The sequence below is a fragment of the Lonchura striata genome, chromosome 3 (assembly GCF_050655825.1).
Source record: "Lonchura striata isolate lonStrDom1 chromosome 3, ASM5065582v1, whole genome shotgun sequence".
Taxonomy (NCBI): domain Eukaryota; kingdom Metazoa; phylum Chordata; class Aves; order Passeriformes; family Estrildidae; genus Lonchura; species Lonchura striata.
In genome coordinates this window covers 61,417,216-61,433,915 of record NC_140705.1, presented here as the reverse complement: position 1 = coordinate 61,433,915, position 16,700 = coordinate 61,417,216, and the positions used below count along the sequence as shown (strand labels likewise).

Sequence of the window (16,700 nt, the reverse complement as noted above, 5' to 3'; positions counted from 1 at the left end):
TGCATAAGGCCCTCCATATGGAGATGCTTGTTTCTAACTAGTCAGCTTGGGGTATATACTGAATATTGCTAAAAAATTGCTGAAGTGAGGTACTTCTTACCTTAGAACAGCTAACTGTTTTTATAGGAAGGTGTTGTTCACCGTTCTAAATTACTTTTAAACAGTCAAAAAAGAGACATCAAAGAAGCGTTTCAGACACAGCACCACTGGTACCTTCCCCCAACTCCATTTCCAAATCACTATGTTAAATTCTAGTGAGAATGTCTTGCTAGATGTAAAGGATGTATTAGAGACTGTGTTTATGTGACTTTTGCATTTTAGATTTCACTGTGGAAACAATTCTATCCAGGTATACATGCATTTGTAATGCTTAAAGCAATAGGTTTCCACACTTCCATTAAAAAGACCGAAAGCTCAGATGTATGATTACCATAGAAAAGTACAGCATTTGAATTTGAAGTAAAATGTTCACTCTGTATTTTCATGTTAGCCAAACACAAGACATTTTCTGGATAATATAGAGAGAATTATAAAGAGAGCCATGATTTAACTATAGCAAAGAGAAGAGTAAAAAAAAAATCAATATTACACATACTGGAATACTTTTCATTCCTACAGTGGAGAAAACTAATTTGGTTTAAAGAAACAATGGCAAAGTGCAAGAAAACACACAGGTAATAGGATCTTCAGATTTTTTTTTCAGTATAAAGTAATTACCTGCATCTTCTAAACATCTAATAGGCATGACTGTCTTCAAATTTCCTGTGGGGGGAAAAATACAATTATAAGAAATTTTTTATATTAGGTATAGATGATGACAAAAATCTTCTATTATTTACAATAGAGGTCTGAAAATTTAATTTACCCATCCAGTAGAAAATTTCATGTTGTGTCTTAGAGGTCTGAGTAATATGGTGTGAGTAATTTGAAGTCTATAAGCACGAATAGTTTTAAAAGACTTAGGTTTCTAATGTGTAGATGAATAACAGCAAGCCTAAACTAATAAAGTCTCACCTTCCTGAATCAGTGAAAAGAGAGCTGCCAATGTACCTCTTCATTCCTATGCCTTTGTTAAGCCTGGATTATCCCTGAATCCCCTTGGCAAATCCCTTTTCAATGCCTCTCTTCAGCTAATACTTTTAGACTTCAGGCCTCTCATTAAATGTTTCAGGGACTAGCATAAACTCCTGGTCAGGGTGTCATCATTCAGGGACAAGAAAATGTAGTGAAACAGGAATAGATGTCCAAATTAGTTAACACCTGTGTGATAGTACTACAGAATATATGGCTGCCTTCTCAGAGAAGAAATTTGCAGAAGAAAATTACAGAATACATGGTTATAAGATTTCTGCGACTGACATGACTCTCCACCTCTCTTGACTCACCACACTGCAGGCTACACGGTATTGTTGAAAAGACCAGCTCAGAGAAGAGGGAGCCTAAGCATCATCTCATTGCCTTAAGACCATTTCTCCCATGAAAGGAGGCCTCTCCCTTTCAGTTTTCAACAAATTTTTCTTCAAAAACAGATTTCTGCTTTTGTTTCATTAAAAAGGATATATGTTCAACTGTGGCAACAAAAGCAACAAAGACAGCATTTCTTTATTGTTTTTATTTATGTCAAAAGTCAGAGCATCTCTAAAGAACAGATCTTTAGAACCAGCTGGAACATAAGCTTCAGAGAAGGGGATACAGACTATTGTAATGATCCTCAATTAGCAACTATCAAAAAGAAGCTAGAGTACTCATGTTTTTTCCATTGAATGACACCAAAAAAATATAAAAAGCTAACATCTATAGAGAAAAAAAAAATCAATAAAAATTGAAAAATATTTTTTAGTTCTTTGTAATTAATAACACTTTCCAAGAACAAATGGACATTAGCAAAGCCTGATAACTTGACACAAATAGAATCAGTACCATGCCACATGTTATGAATTAATCATTAGTAGTACAAATAATATATCAGTAGTTAGGCCAGAAATAACTGATGGAATGTTGGTGTAGTCAACTATTTTTTTAACTATAGAGAAAACCCCTGCAGTACAAAATAACAGGAAGTTATCAAATGCAAACCAGAATGTTTTAGATCATAATGCCATTTAGCTTTGATGTGCTAATGACTTCTTTAAATAAGTCTGTTGTCTGACTCTCTAAAATAAAAAAGAAAAATGCAATCCAAGTATATATATTTTTTAAAATTTCCTAATCCACTTCCTCATAATAAAAAGTGTCAGCACAAATGGAAAAAGAAATCCTTGTGCACAAGTTACACTATACCAGAAGTGGTTGCCGCAGAGCAGCTCGGCAGGGGCTCATGAGGAAATGGCAGCTAAGTGGCCCAGCAGTTCCAGCAGCTGAGCTACACTGAATCCCAGGTTGCTAATGATGCCAATATATGAGCACAGATGTAAAGGAAAATGTGTGGCTTGAGAAGGCAGAATCAGGGACAAGAGTCAGTGCTCCTCACTGAGAGTGCAAAGAGGCATTTTCCATCTCCCAAGAAAAATACTCTTCTCCTTATTAGGCAATTTTGCAAATGGTGAAGGAGAAATTTCTAGAAGATGGGAGTATCCTTTTTTTCCATACTCCTTTCACTGAGAGCACCCTTATAGAAGAAATCTGCCAACAATGCGACAGTAATGGTTTCATTTCAGCAAAAGATGATGCTAATATACATCCAAAACTTTTCTGTTCTGTTACAGAGTTAAAGCCCTTCTTCAGTCCTGCAACTTCAGAATATTCTATACAGTTTTTCAACCTCCACTATGGAACAGGTAGAGACTAATTACAGGGATTATTGATGTCTTATTAATTACAGGGATTATAAAGAGCCACTTTCGGGAAAAATAAATCCCTTTCCAGAATGAACATAATTTCTGGTTTGGTTTGAACTGCCATGCATCCTGTGTCAAAGATGGCTTTAATATTACTTCTCTTGTTCTTTTTTCCTCTCCCTAATGGGAGACTGGCCTAACTGGAGAAATGTAAGATACTGCAAAGCTAGTTGGCATTGTGTCTGTTTTATCCAGTCAAAACTCTATCTCATCTGGCTGCATCCACAGCCTATCTTAAACAAACAAAATACTTCAATTTTTCCAAGTGATTAATGTTTCTCCTTTAGGAAAAATTGTAAATATTTTTTAAAAATTGCTTTTCATCAAATAGATACTATTTGATAGGCAGAAACTCAGTATATTTCAAGTATTACCTATTTAAAACCAAGTAAATAAGGATGATAAAAGGGCACAATTTTTTCAGTGCCTTTGGCACAGCTCAGCTCTGCTGGAGTGAGTAAGAGTAGCCCACCTACCCGGATCAGAAGCTGTATGGGAGCTGCATGGACCACATTGTTTGACAGGAGCTGCAAAGTCCTTTCCTGGCTGGTGGCCAAGCAAGGTTTCCTAGCAGGAATGTGGCCCAAGAGCCAGCTCCTCAAGTCACATTAGCTCTGCTATCTGCCTGCTTCAAAACAGGTCATTTCACTTCTATGAAAACTTTGAACATGAGAAGATTACTTGGAAACCAGGAGCTGTACTTATGTCAGATGCACCTACTAAATCAAGACTTTGAAAACTTTCTAGAAAGGAACATTATCCTATTGCTTCTTTTTTAACGAGTGTCTTTGTGAGCCGTATGCAGGGAATGTATATCTGATTGACTGCAGAGTTCCAAGATTATTCCTTTTTTTTTTCCTCTTTTTTTTCAGACCATTAAAATGGTTACACTCAACAGCTTTAAAATAAAATTTGGCAAGATATTACTTTTATTGCTTCTCAATTTGTAGCTCATATTACAGCTCTTGCAAGTGAACAAATTGGAAGCTTATGTCTTCCAGGCTAAATCCTGAGTGCACCATACAGAATAAATATTGACTCTAACGTAAGGACCAAGAGTCAGATCCAGCCTTATTTTAATTTTTTTCTGTCCAGCTCTGCCAGCACAAAGCTGGCTTAAAACCACAGTAACTGGCCCCTGAAGAATTAGTATTCTATAGGGCAAGTGTTAGCACAGACAAACTGCAGTGGTTCCTATGAAATCCTTATATTCATGCACAGACCTCTGCCAAGACCCTTATTAGGCAAGTCTAGTTTATGTCTGGGATAAGCCCAGCAGCCTTACAAGAGAGGCAACCTCTGAACTCTTCACCTGCAACTGAGAAGAAAATTGCCTAGGCCTTTCAGGAAGAAAGGCAGCATACTTTCAGCCTGCTGTCCTACGTGCGTCCCTCTGACCTACTGATGAGATTCCCCAAAGAACTGCTTGGTGTTGATATCCCAGTGAAAAATTAAAAAAGACTGAGATCCCTAGTAAAACATGGATTTATAGTTTCTCCTGCATAGGCAAAGTCTGAAGAAGACCTCTCAACCAGCATCCAGTGTGCACCTCTGAACTGAAGGGTTTAACTGGTATGAAGACAGATAAGCATTTGTTCATCCTCCTCTCCAAGATCATATATTCATTCATGGGCTGAGGATGTTACGCAGCAACATAACAGAAAGAATGCAGTCCTTGGGGTGTATAGTTTTGGCATTTCACAGGAATGAAAAAAAAGATGACCAACTGACACTTGGCAAAGTCTGAATTACTGGGGAATGGGAGCATGCTTGTGCTTTTGCTCCAGTTTGGCAGGAGCAACAGGAGTAAGACATCATTTTGCACATGTGAATCAAAGAAGGCAGCTCTTTTAAAACAGGTTAGATGCATCTATTTTAATCTACCACTTTCTATGTTATAACTACTGGTGTTACCTCTTCAGATTTGAAGCTACTAGTCTAATTTGTTATTTGATTCCCCCCCCAGATGTTGTGCCTGCCCTCTTTATTGAATGTATTGTCACTCTCCAAAATCAGCCAGAGAACAACAGTTTTGGAAAAAGCCCGAAATATTTAGATTAATACTTATGGGTTTGGTTGGATTTTTGAGTTTTTGGGGTGGTTTTTTTTTGGGGCGTTTTTTGATGGCTTTTTTTTTTTTTTTAAATTTAGGCAGCTGAACTAATTATTACAATATACTTTTTAAAATGTCATTTAAAAGTACCATCCAATACAAACCCAAACACTGCTCAGTGAGTGCATGCAGTACACAATGATCTAACAAACTAGACTGAGTTTACTTGAGGACAAGCTACAGGGCAGGATCTGTTTTCCATTGCTGTATTGTGCTCACATGGATTCCCCAAGAAGTCAGGAACTGAGGGGACTCACAGGGAGGATCCAGTTAGAAATACATCCAGTGCAGACTGTAACCTCACTGTGACCAAATGACTACTTCAGGCTTTTGTCCTCATGAGGGCACATTTGTGTCCTTAGTAGTTGCTGGTTTCAAGGGACAGATTCTGTGCATGTCAAACTAGAAGTGGTGAAAAACCTGACATTTTGATTTGTGCAATTATTATTTCAGTGCCTGAACTGTATCTAGCTTATACTTTGAGAACTGTTCTAGAATCTCAGCCATTGAGAATTAGCATCCAACACATTTTAGACAACTGTAGTAGTACTGAGTATTTAATTAATTTTTTTGCTTTTACCAAAATCACCCTAATCTTAATTATTTCATATAATTCAAAATATTACCTGAGATCATTATGAGAGTATGTTGATGAACATACTTAAAAAGCACAATGACACCAACTAAGAAAATGATCAAATAATATAATCTGTTGTACCCTAACACCTGATAACCTGAACTGTAGGATCTTAGATCTGTTCAGACATTTCATATAAATGCCTATGTGTAATTGCTGTGATGAAGACCTAGACTCTGAATGTGACCCTACTGAGTCAGAGGTCAAGCACACACTAGGAGAAAAATCAATAATGGAACAAGAGCCTCTCATTACAAGATTTGACTCAGAGAGACTGAAAGGAGACTATTCCAACAAGAAGAAGAGCCAAATTCTGCTCTACATTAACCTGGTAGGAATCTGAAGCAATGAGTTGCAAATCCAAGGACATCATACTAGATTTATTCCTCACAAAAACAAACAGAATCAGACAACTTAGGTTTAGGTTTTTACATCCTACATATGAAATACCTGAAGTTATTTGCCACAAGGTGAAAATAAACTAATCTAACACCTCTAAGATGTCTACAGAGAGAATTGTAACATATATTGCAAGAAATGTTCAATTACACAGTAGTAAGAAAACATAGGTGATTTTCATTACAAGATGCTGGTTTGTATCATAAATGCTTTGAGTACCGCTGCAGCAAAACACTCAGTTTTTGGTATGTTAAGTATCTCAAATATAATTTTAAACTGTTGCTCTCTGTAGAAAACCAGAACTGACAAAAAACAACTTCAAATTGAGTGTATTTTAAGAACAGAAATGCTTTAACAGTGACCTTTTAACTAAAATGACAAGAATTTCTCACTTAAAGGTATATCACTATTTCCTTTTTCAGCACCATACACAATGTACATATTACTATCAGATGGAAAAAAATGTATAAAAAAAGCTTTAACGTTGTCACTAGTTGAACACTTATTTCCACAGGATGAGTATTAAAAAAAAGAAAAAAGAGAGAAAAAGCTATGCAAGAGCCATATTAATCTTAAATACTTCCTTTATAAGTAGGAATTTAAAAACAAATCTCAATTCTTCTCATTGAACTGAACAAAACCCTACTATCAAATAGATGCCAAAACAGCCAACAATCTTGTCAACTAATTAGCAGTAAATTGATCCCTCAGATCCCACTGCTTTCAATGGATCAGGTAAATATTTTGTTTCTGGCTGCCTAATCTTGCTGTGAACTTCATGAGTCTGACAGAGCATGTTGGATAACACAAAATCTACTTGTTATGTCTGACTGCCTTCTGAAATGGACATCCTGAGTCTGTATCTATACAAAAGCAAAGGATTGGGATTATTCAGATACAAAGCTAAACAAGAAAACTATACAAACTGCTAATCATTTCACACTGGTACTTATTTCCTTGGGGAACAAGTTAAAAAAATGAAAACAGTTTAATAAAATACCAATAATTTCCCATGTGGACCTTAAAATATACTGGCAGAGCAACGGCAGATCTGACAGGCAGTACTTCCAGGATTATTAAAATTTCAGAAGGCAACGAAAATACCACAACTGTTTTGCCTTGCCCATACTCCCACCTCCACTCCCCTTCTTCTTTTGAACTGTAGTACACGGTGATTTATAAGAGTGAGAACAGCTCCCATGCAAGGAAGTCAGAAACTGACTGTTTCTTGCCCACCAAGGTCCTCTTCAAACACCATTTTGATGGCTGAAACAAGGTTTATATGATGCCAAATCCCATTGGTGCTATCTGCAGAAGAATGAGTGCCTCTCAAGGGTGAATTAAGTAGCAAGCAACAGTATTTACTAAATACACATTAACATTGTTCAGGAGTATCCAAAACAGTGCTGAGATACAAATGAGCTCTTAATTCTTGGACTACTCTTGGTCAGCAGAAACTCAACTTTATCTCACTTTCTTCTGAGCCAGAGCAGTTAAACACAAGGATACTGTGCCAAACCATAGAAGTGTCAAAGAGTTTCTAATCACCATTTGTAGAATTGCTTTTCACCACGTAGAAAAGAAATGGAGCTTTGGCCCTGCCCAAAAAGGGCTAAAAACCTTGTAAAGCAAAAGCTCAGACACTAATCAATGATGCTGTGTGACGTCATTGAGATGCAACGGAAGTCTTGCATTTGGAAGAACTGGTGAAAATTACTGAGATTAAAGGATTTATTTCTCAATTCAACACAAAGGAACATGTTAATCAGAAAGGAAAATTTCACACCTAATAAAGGACAGAACTATGTAGGTAACCTATGAATTTAACAGCAATTTGGAAGGACAAAGTGTACGCAAAGAGCAAGATTCCCATGTGGATGTGGTTTGTAGTAATTTACAAACTTAGAAAACATCACCTACAGTAGGAAGGGTAAGAACATTTTCACTAGAGAGTTCAAACTTTTGAAAGTTGTCAGATATAAGAATTTTCCTAACTGGAAGACATGCAAAGGCTGAAATGCCTCATCATTTTCACACAAGGATTGCAGATGGACAGCCACCAGGGAGAACGCAGCTGCGCTGGTAAATCTCTGTTAAGATATCATACAGCTTTCCCCCAAGTTTTCCCAGGAAAAAAAAAAATCAAAATTTGAGTAAATATTGCAACATTTTTAGGTACAACGCAATTATTCTTCTCATGCCAAAAGGAAATACTAGGCAAATATCAGGCCTCTGCCTAGCATTTTCACCTCAGAAGGAAAATATAACTGAATTTTCTGGGAAGTGAGGTTTTTTTAAGTTAAAAAGTTACACAATCCTAATTATGCAACCATGGCAGATTTTATGAACAGTCATGTCTTCTTTCACACCATGTCAGAAGAAACCACTTTCATTTCACATGAAAATATCAGTATCTTTCAAACACCTTTTTGAATGAGCAAATGCACTGCCTCAGACTGAAACTCCCACCCTGGGAAGAATTATATATGAAGACATTTATAGTACCTAAGCTTGCATTTGTTTTTCACTCACACCAATAACTATACAAGTTTATTTTAAAATCTGTCATTGTTTACTAAGCTCTGTGGTCATTACATGTCAAAACAAAAATGGACACAGGCTAAACATCAGCAGTATGTTCTTACTATTTTTTTTTTTGTACTTTTTGCCCCCAAAGTAGAATGGGTCTTCATAGTAGTTTTATTTCCTTCCATCCTGAATACTTTGTAAGAGTTCAGCTGAGATCAGCCATTAAGCCTCAAATCCTAAATATCTCATAGATGTTACAACAGCCAAAATGTTTCATTTTGACTCATGACTCAATACAGGCATTTTGGTGTAGCAAATCCAGTCACTGAGCATTGCCTAAAGATTTTGACCACTATTGTGGTAATGTAGGATAGATTAATTAGACTGCATGTTTAAGAATGCTTCTTTCTTTACAATCCTCAGGATGGCCAGCAGAGGAAAAGAAAAATTTAAAAACTCTTTAAAATAATTCTGGTCGTAATTTACAGTACTTTGTTCTTTTTTACCGTATGAAGCATTGAAAGTCAGTATGCATAACATTCAATTGTATCAGAACACCTCTTAAAAATTCAGCAAATATGCATATGCTTTTTGCTGAATTTTGTAGTTATACATTAAATTTCACTCCTTGCACTTAAGTTTCTTTCAACAAAACACAAATCAACTGTGTTTATTAACATTGTCATCACTCTCACAAACAAACATTTCTGAAGAGATTAATGCCTACCAAAATGCCTGAAACTGCATTTAAAACCTCTGTTATTATAGAGCTGTTGCTATTCAAGGCACAGACCAAGCTGACAGCTAAGTTACAGATTTCAACAAGCACAACATAATAAAACCCAAAACATTTTTCAAGAAAGAAACTGTTCGGATTTCATGTGACTTTTCACCAGACAAGGTCAGATCAGGGTGCATCACCACAGCACCTTAAAGTTTCATATACCACTAACTTTTGAAACTACTCCAAGGAAACAGGTCTTCAATATGAAACCATTGAAGACCAAATTACTCCTGTCCATGAGAAGCTAAAGTAAGGGCAGAAAAGAATCCTAATTTCAGCCACCAGGCAAGAGCTCAACAGGCTCTAAGAGGACACGCTCTCTTGAAGATCCATCAAAAGAGAAAGCAACTGTTGCTCAGCTTTAAAAAACTCCAGACAACTTCATATAGGGTTTTCCTTCTCCTGCATCCTGCCCAGCTCATTCCATCAAGTTTAGTTTTTCTTTCCATTATCAGAAGTGGAAGAGAAATCACCTAACAGTCTGGCCTAAAAGTACCTTAGGTGCTTGTGATACACCAACGACAATTGTACACAACAAACAAAAGAAAGCATCACCAACACGCAACCCAATGTTTTGAGCTGGAAGAGACCTTTAACAATCAAGTTCAACTCTCAAACACCCCCATGTCTAGCCCTCAACATTCCCTTTATAGACAGGGAAATGATCATGTAGACCATATGTGCAAGCATGCACATTTGCTAAGCTAGACTTGAACTAATTATTACTGAATGTTCCTTGGGATAGCTCCTAACAATCTGGAATGTTGCACTGCCAACCAAAAAAAATAGGACTATTTTCCTTAAGACACATTGCAATGTTTTATCACTCAGACCACATAAGATAAATAATCCACTTAATCGACTTGCTTATTCAATTGAACTCTTCCTCCTACTTTTCCCTTCCCCCCCACCGACAGGGTTTGAGGACACCCTGTTCGCCTGGAGACGGTGAATCACTACAAGCCAGCAGGCCCACTCGGTTCCTCAAAAGTCACAAAAGGTGTAAAAATAGCTCGTACTAATGAAGCAAGTACAGCGTCAGCAGCCAGATGAGCGTGGGTGATCTGATAAGGGTCTGCTGTTGCAAAGGGCAAATTATTAAGAGAATGCTTCTGCCTCTCTCTCTTTTTATTAAGCTTTGTTCTTCCTTTGCTGAAACCAGCCCTCTGCAATGCCTGATAAATGACACCTGACAAGGCTGGCTGTAATTGCCAGTTTCATACCAGTGCAGGAAGTGGTGCCTCTACAAGCTGAAGGTACAGTGGAGGTGTCACTAAAAAAAAAACAAATAAAAAGAGGCACAAATAAAGCCTAAAAATAGCCAGGACTACCCACTGAGTATGACTGTGTGGGTATATTTAGTCTGTCTAACACCAACTTTTCTTGCTAAAAACACAATCTTACCTTTATGCAAAACAGGTTCCTGTTTCTAAATTCAGAAACCTGAGAACACAAGGGGAGTAAAAGTCAGATTTTGAAATCATCCCCTTTTCACTGACATTGTAACAAGAGTAAAGGTGAGAAGACCAGGCAGATCTTCCACATGGCTTTTACATCCTGACCTCCCGTAACAAATAGTCGGAAGCGTTCTACTAAGACATCCCAATAAACAACCCATCATAGATTCAGAGGCAAAACCAGAGCTGAACCAGCAAACTCTGGGGAGCAGCAGGAGAAGAAGGCAGCGGGCAGGTCCCACACCCTGGCCCATGGCTGTGCCCGGCCAGCAGCAGTGGGACACAGTGACTCTCTCACAGCCCGGTCTTGCTGCACCCACCCCAGGCATGAAGGACCTGCCAGGAAGGGAGACATCAGTTTCTGCTGTTTCAGGCTGCAGCCAAAGGTCACCCCTTGGCCAAGAACAGGAGGGCTTGGCCAACTGCTGGAGCCAGCTATCCCTGGTTGGGCTGTCCCACAGACCATCCCACTGCTCCTCCTGACAGGAGCCCTGAGCCTCCCGTGGGTTTGACTGCAACAGGACAAGCCACAGCTCCACTCAGCTGAGGTGTTCAGAGATGTTCAGCCAAGTCTCCTTCCAGGAAAGCTCTGTGCTCTTGCAGGCCATGTGCTTCGCTCCCTGCTTCCCAAAAGGAAGGCAGGGATGGTCCCCCCGGTCCCCTTCAGAACATCTGCAACTATTTAAAGCCTGTGACTGGGATACCACTACTGGAAGCCACACTCATGCCAAATTCCTAATGCTGACTGCTGCTCTGCATGAGCTGGGCAAGAAAATGGTGTCCCCCCCAATTTTGCTTTTTCTATTTGATATCATGACTGGTTTGGCTGACACACACAAGAGGGCTTTGTTTCATTATTAGGCAGCCTTCCCGTGTGCCTCCAAATACTGCCCATCATTCTGCTGGGCTAAACAAAAATGCACAGGTTTTTACCAGACTTTTTCTCTCATTTGCAACAAGAAAAAAAGCCCACTGTAACATATTGACAACTTCACATGCAAGATTCAATACAAATGATTATTCTGAAATTAGAATTTTTATTTTCCTCTGATTTTAACATTAAACAAAAAGTAATTGAAGTTATTAAGATTAAATATTTAACATTAACTACAGTGGGAAATTGAGACCATGTTCTTGTCTTGATATGCTGTGATTAATTCCCACTGATGCAAGAGCACTCTTTGTGTAGCATCATAGTTTTGTCGTTTCATTCTTTGCCTTAGCAGAAAATTTAATAATCACTGATTTTTTTACTAAAATAGATAAATATGATGATGTAAGGCAAATCAGTTGATGATACTATTCTTCAGACAATTTAATTTTCATCTGAAATGAAGCATAGATATTATTATATTAGAGGAAATATGGATATAAAAATAATTATTTGTAGGCTTAAATACTGAAGATCATGTTCTGGCAATACATTTCCAGAAAGTTAATAGGAAACAGGACCACATATCCTCAACCACTTTGGGTATCTTAAGTTATAAAGTTAAAAATACAGTGATCACAGCCTCACAGCTTATCTCCCTACTCAGATCTGGAACAGAAATTCTGTCTAAGCAACAATAATATATTACCTATCTTTTTAAGTTTGCATCTAGTTAAAGAAACGTACATAGGAGAATATTAAACTAAGAAAACTGCAGAAAAGTGTATCAGAATAATGAAAAATCATCTTCACTGTACACTTAGGAAAACTTAACATTTACTATTACATTGTATTTTCTAAAATTCTGTAGAAATCCCAAAACTGGGAAACAAAATCTTCTTTTTTGGTAAGTTCCTGACATAGGCTTTCTCCTTTGGCCAGTGTTTTAACTATGGGTGTTGGAACCTTCTTGTCCCAAATGTAGCATTGTGGGATCATTTATATTGGAAAAGACCCTTAATATCATTGAGCACAACCATTAACTTAACAGTCCACCACTAAACTATATCCCTAAGTGCCACATGCACAAGACTGTAAATGCTTCCAGGAATGGTGACTCCACCACTTCCCTGAGCAGCCTGTTCAGGTGCTATGAAGAAAGGTTTCCTAATACCCAAACTAAGCCTCCCCTGGTACAACTTAAGGCCCTTTCCCCTTGTCCTAAAGCAAGTCCCTAACTCACGCTTTCACAAACAGATGGCACAGGTGGGATGGGAGGCTGCATACAGTGATGCCCTGCACTTCAGATGGAACAGCAGTCCCACAGTGGCATTTACCACAAAATGAAAGCCTACAGTTGTTTAAAGCACACCTCTCCACCATGGGCAAATGGAGGCAGTGGGCACCAGCACAGGACAGCAGGGGAGGCTGCAACAGGAGCTACGGGAGGCAGTAAGGAAATACAGCTTTAAGTAGAAAGAGTCTGCACTATCTCACATCATCCTACATCCTGCTGCAGGTTGCTTTTCCTGCCACAGCCTTCTCCCTCCCGCCCCTGCACGGTGTAGTTTTCCCCAGTGTGCACTCCCCTCCCACTCACCAACATGTAAGGCACACCATGATTTATTGTCACCTCTCCAATCTGGCCCAGCATCTTAGAGGTGCAAGCATAGCTGCAGTCTACAAAGGGTTAGGATTAATGCTTTATTGGCAATTGCAGCAGGCAAGTGGCTCAGCTCATAATGCAATTTTGTCCTCGAGAAGACCTGTAGGAGGAGGGAGCAGGTTGCCACGAGACTAATGCCTTCTGTACACTGACATATGTCCTTGTTGCTGGGCAAAAGGGCATGTCCAATTAGGTGTCCTTTATTATTAATGTTTTCTGTTTCATCTCTTGATCATGTATCCTCCTCTGTACCCCAGCTTGTGTAAGGCACTGACATCTGCAGAAACATCACTCTACCTGGGAAAGCTCAAGTGGAAATCTGGTGGTGGAGACCAGGTATCTTCCTCTTGTAGACCCAAGCAAGATCACAGTAACTAGTATTCTCAAGATAAAAAGATGAGAAATATTAAGTATATGCCCTGCTGGGAGTAATAATTACAATGTATTATTAACAAAACTCAGGTTTCATCATTAACTTGACTCAGGTTTCAAGAGCTGATCTCACCCTAATGATCCTTCAGATTACATCCAGTCTTTCCTTCAGGGTGTAACCAGTACCAGCAAGGAAGTCTGCTGGCAACTGCTACACTGAAAAGAAAGCACTGGTAAAAATGAGCTATAAATACCACAATCAAACAGGTGCAAAAAATTACAGACATTTTAAGTTGCTCGAACTCAGTGCCATCTCACCACTTGGATCTGATTTGCCAAAAGGATAGAGATTGCGACTTCAAAGCAGCTGAGAGGGAAGGGCTCACTGTCAGTGTGTGCCGCATATGGCACAGCTGACCTGACCCTCCTCCTGCAAAGGATTGACTCCACTCTCCTCAAAGATGTCAGTCAAGTCAGAGCTCCTCTCTTGGATCTCAGAACATGAGAAAGGCCACCTACGTGTTTGCTATAATGAACTAGCCAACTGTCTCAGTCACGACCCAACTCCTGCCACAAAAAAACCTTGTTTGATTTTGTTCCTCTCCCAGGCTCATCAGAAGAACAAAGGCCTTCAAAAGTGTTTTCTCACCCCTAAGTGAGAGATGAAAATGTCACTTTAATTGTGGATTGGTGAGGTCTCCTTGAGTAAAATAAACCAAATTGCTCAGATGCAACTGCGTAACAGGGAGCCTAATTGCTTTGTTAGCATCAACAAAGAGTGCTGGTTCATTAGAGCAAGCTGGAGGAGCTGCTGTCTGCATCTTCACAAGCTGGAAGCATTTGATTGCAAAATCACTATGGATGTTTGATCCAAAATTCAGCCTCTGATTTCTGATCAGCAAAACTTAAAAGCAAAAAGCCATCACTCTGATATTTTTCTTCACAACCTTCTTCAGGGTAACAATTAATTTTTCTCCTTGATCTGCTCAAGGATGCCAAATCTAGTCATAAGATAGGATATGAACTTTTATATTCTGTATATACTGCTTAGAGAAAGAAAAGAACTGATGTGAACCAAACTGCAGTTTCACATGACAGCTGGAAGATGCTGGCACTTAGGCTGCTATATTGAGGTCTAACTGCAACAGGACCTTGCCAGAAAGAGCAAAGGGCAGAGGAAGGCCAGAAAAAGGCCAGTGGAAGTCAAAGGCACTCACTTTTCCTGCTGACTGGTCAGGAGCAGGTTTGGACAGCAGGCGACCAGGCAGACAAAGGAAGCTTACTTCCATCTCATACAACAGAGAAATAATTTTCTGAATCACACTAAAGGGGAATGTGGCAGCTATTGCCATAAAAATGTCCAGGAGCATTCTCTGCCTGGTGCAGTTCTACACCCCTTCTGGGAGACCACACTGCTCTGTTTAAGTTTGCCTCTCCACTCCCTCCTCATCATAAGGCTCAGATAAACCACGGCCTTGCTTTATGCTTTAGGTAGCTCTTTTTCCATCACAACCATCTTTAGACTTAAAACTTTCTGAATGAAAAACACAAACATAATCTCAGGCAGATAACTGCCTCAACAAATCTATCAAGAGCCCCTTATTTTCTCCAACTCAAACTCCACACGTGAATTGGTCTATATACAGGCTCAGACACATCTGTATAAAGAGGTCCATTTGCCTGAGTGTTTACTAATAAATGCTTGGCAGAGGGACACCAGAAGTGCATCCAGTTGTTTTTCATTTTTTAAAGAAACTGTTGTTTATATCTCTAGGAACAAAGCATTGATGAAGTTGCTTATAAAATGCACCACCCATGGATTCAAATTGGAATCTTTTCTTTTTCCCGCTTTTTATGCAGTCTGCATCAGCTTGTGGGAAAGTTAATAGTAATATTCCACCAATGAATTGAAAAAACCAGTAAACACAAGCCTTCAATAAAGCTAAAAAACTCCACATGGGGTGCTTTCAGGAAAATCACTCAAATGCAGAGCTACCCATTGTGCTGAGGGCTCAGGTAGGTCAACCCTTTGCATGCTCGGCTTTTCACTCAAGGTGCTCATCAGGAATGGAAACCAAAACCTTCTTTTCTGACAAGTTATGAATTAAATAACTATAGCTGGTTTCCAGGATCTCTTACCTGCTGCTAGCAATTTCACATAGAAGTAATAGAAGTCCTCATAGAGCAAATTATTTCTAGAGGAATACTTTTAATCACAGACTGCTGTAAGATACTTCTTCTCCAGTAGCAGGGAGTCCAGGAAGCACAGAGCATCTGCTAGCATTAAAAGAAGAGCACATCTAAAACCACAGCTCCAAATTGTCAAAATACTGCTTGTTGCAAGAATTTCATCTGTGCTAACACTCTGCTAGAGCAGTCCAGGTAATAACAGCAATAGCAAACAACAAGGAAAAAGTTATAGGCATGCTAATATAAATGGGGCAGCATTGCTCACAGGTATTTTTAAGTCCCAGTGGTGTTGATCCACCCATAAGCAGGTCTGGATTTATAGAAAAGGAAAGAGTAAGTGGATGACTACCCCACAGGAAGTTTCTATTTTAAAAATGTGTCTGCCTTGACTGAAAATCAAGATAACACCTCTGAAATTCCCACCTGTCAAATACATTCTGTTTCCTCCTTGGTTTTCTTTTTCTTTCTACAGTGAACTGAACTGCTCTAAAATTATTTTTCTGTGATTTTCAGCTAAAGTAGATACAGAAGGAACTGAGGACAAGCACTGAGGGCATTAAGCCTACAAGAGACTTAGCCTTTGTCCCCCTTGAGAAATCGATACAATGCCAGCTTGAGTGGACTCTGAATCCAGGTTTTAATTAAACAGAAGGTGAAATCAGTCAAACCTACCTCTTGCTCAAATACTATTCTTTCCTTAGTGTCCCACTGTTCTGCAGAAAAAATTCTCTTCTGACCTGTTAGTTGCCTGTGTTGGTCACCACTTATGTAGGCACAGAATCCAAACCCTGTCCCACTGTGTCCTCACCATCTGCAAGTTGTCTACTTCTCCATTGAGAGCCTCC

At 39.0% G+C, this 16,700-nt stretch overlaps 1 protein-coding gene across 32 annotated transcripts in view; it reads right to left on the bottom strand.

Moving 5' to 3' along the window:
• Positions 1-16,700, bottom strand: part of HIVEP2 (HIVEP zinc finger 2) — a 136,304-nt gene that overhangs the window by 25,613 nt on the left and 93,991 nt on the right. For all 32 annotated transcript variants that reach the window (XM_021553142.3, XM_085576654.1, XM_085576642.1 and 29 more), the window contains one exon: positions 718-762. The gene's annotated coding sequence lies outside the window, so the exon portion shown is untranslated. The remainder of the gene's footprint in view (positions 1-717; positions 763-16,700) is intronic.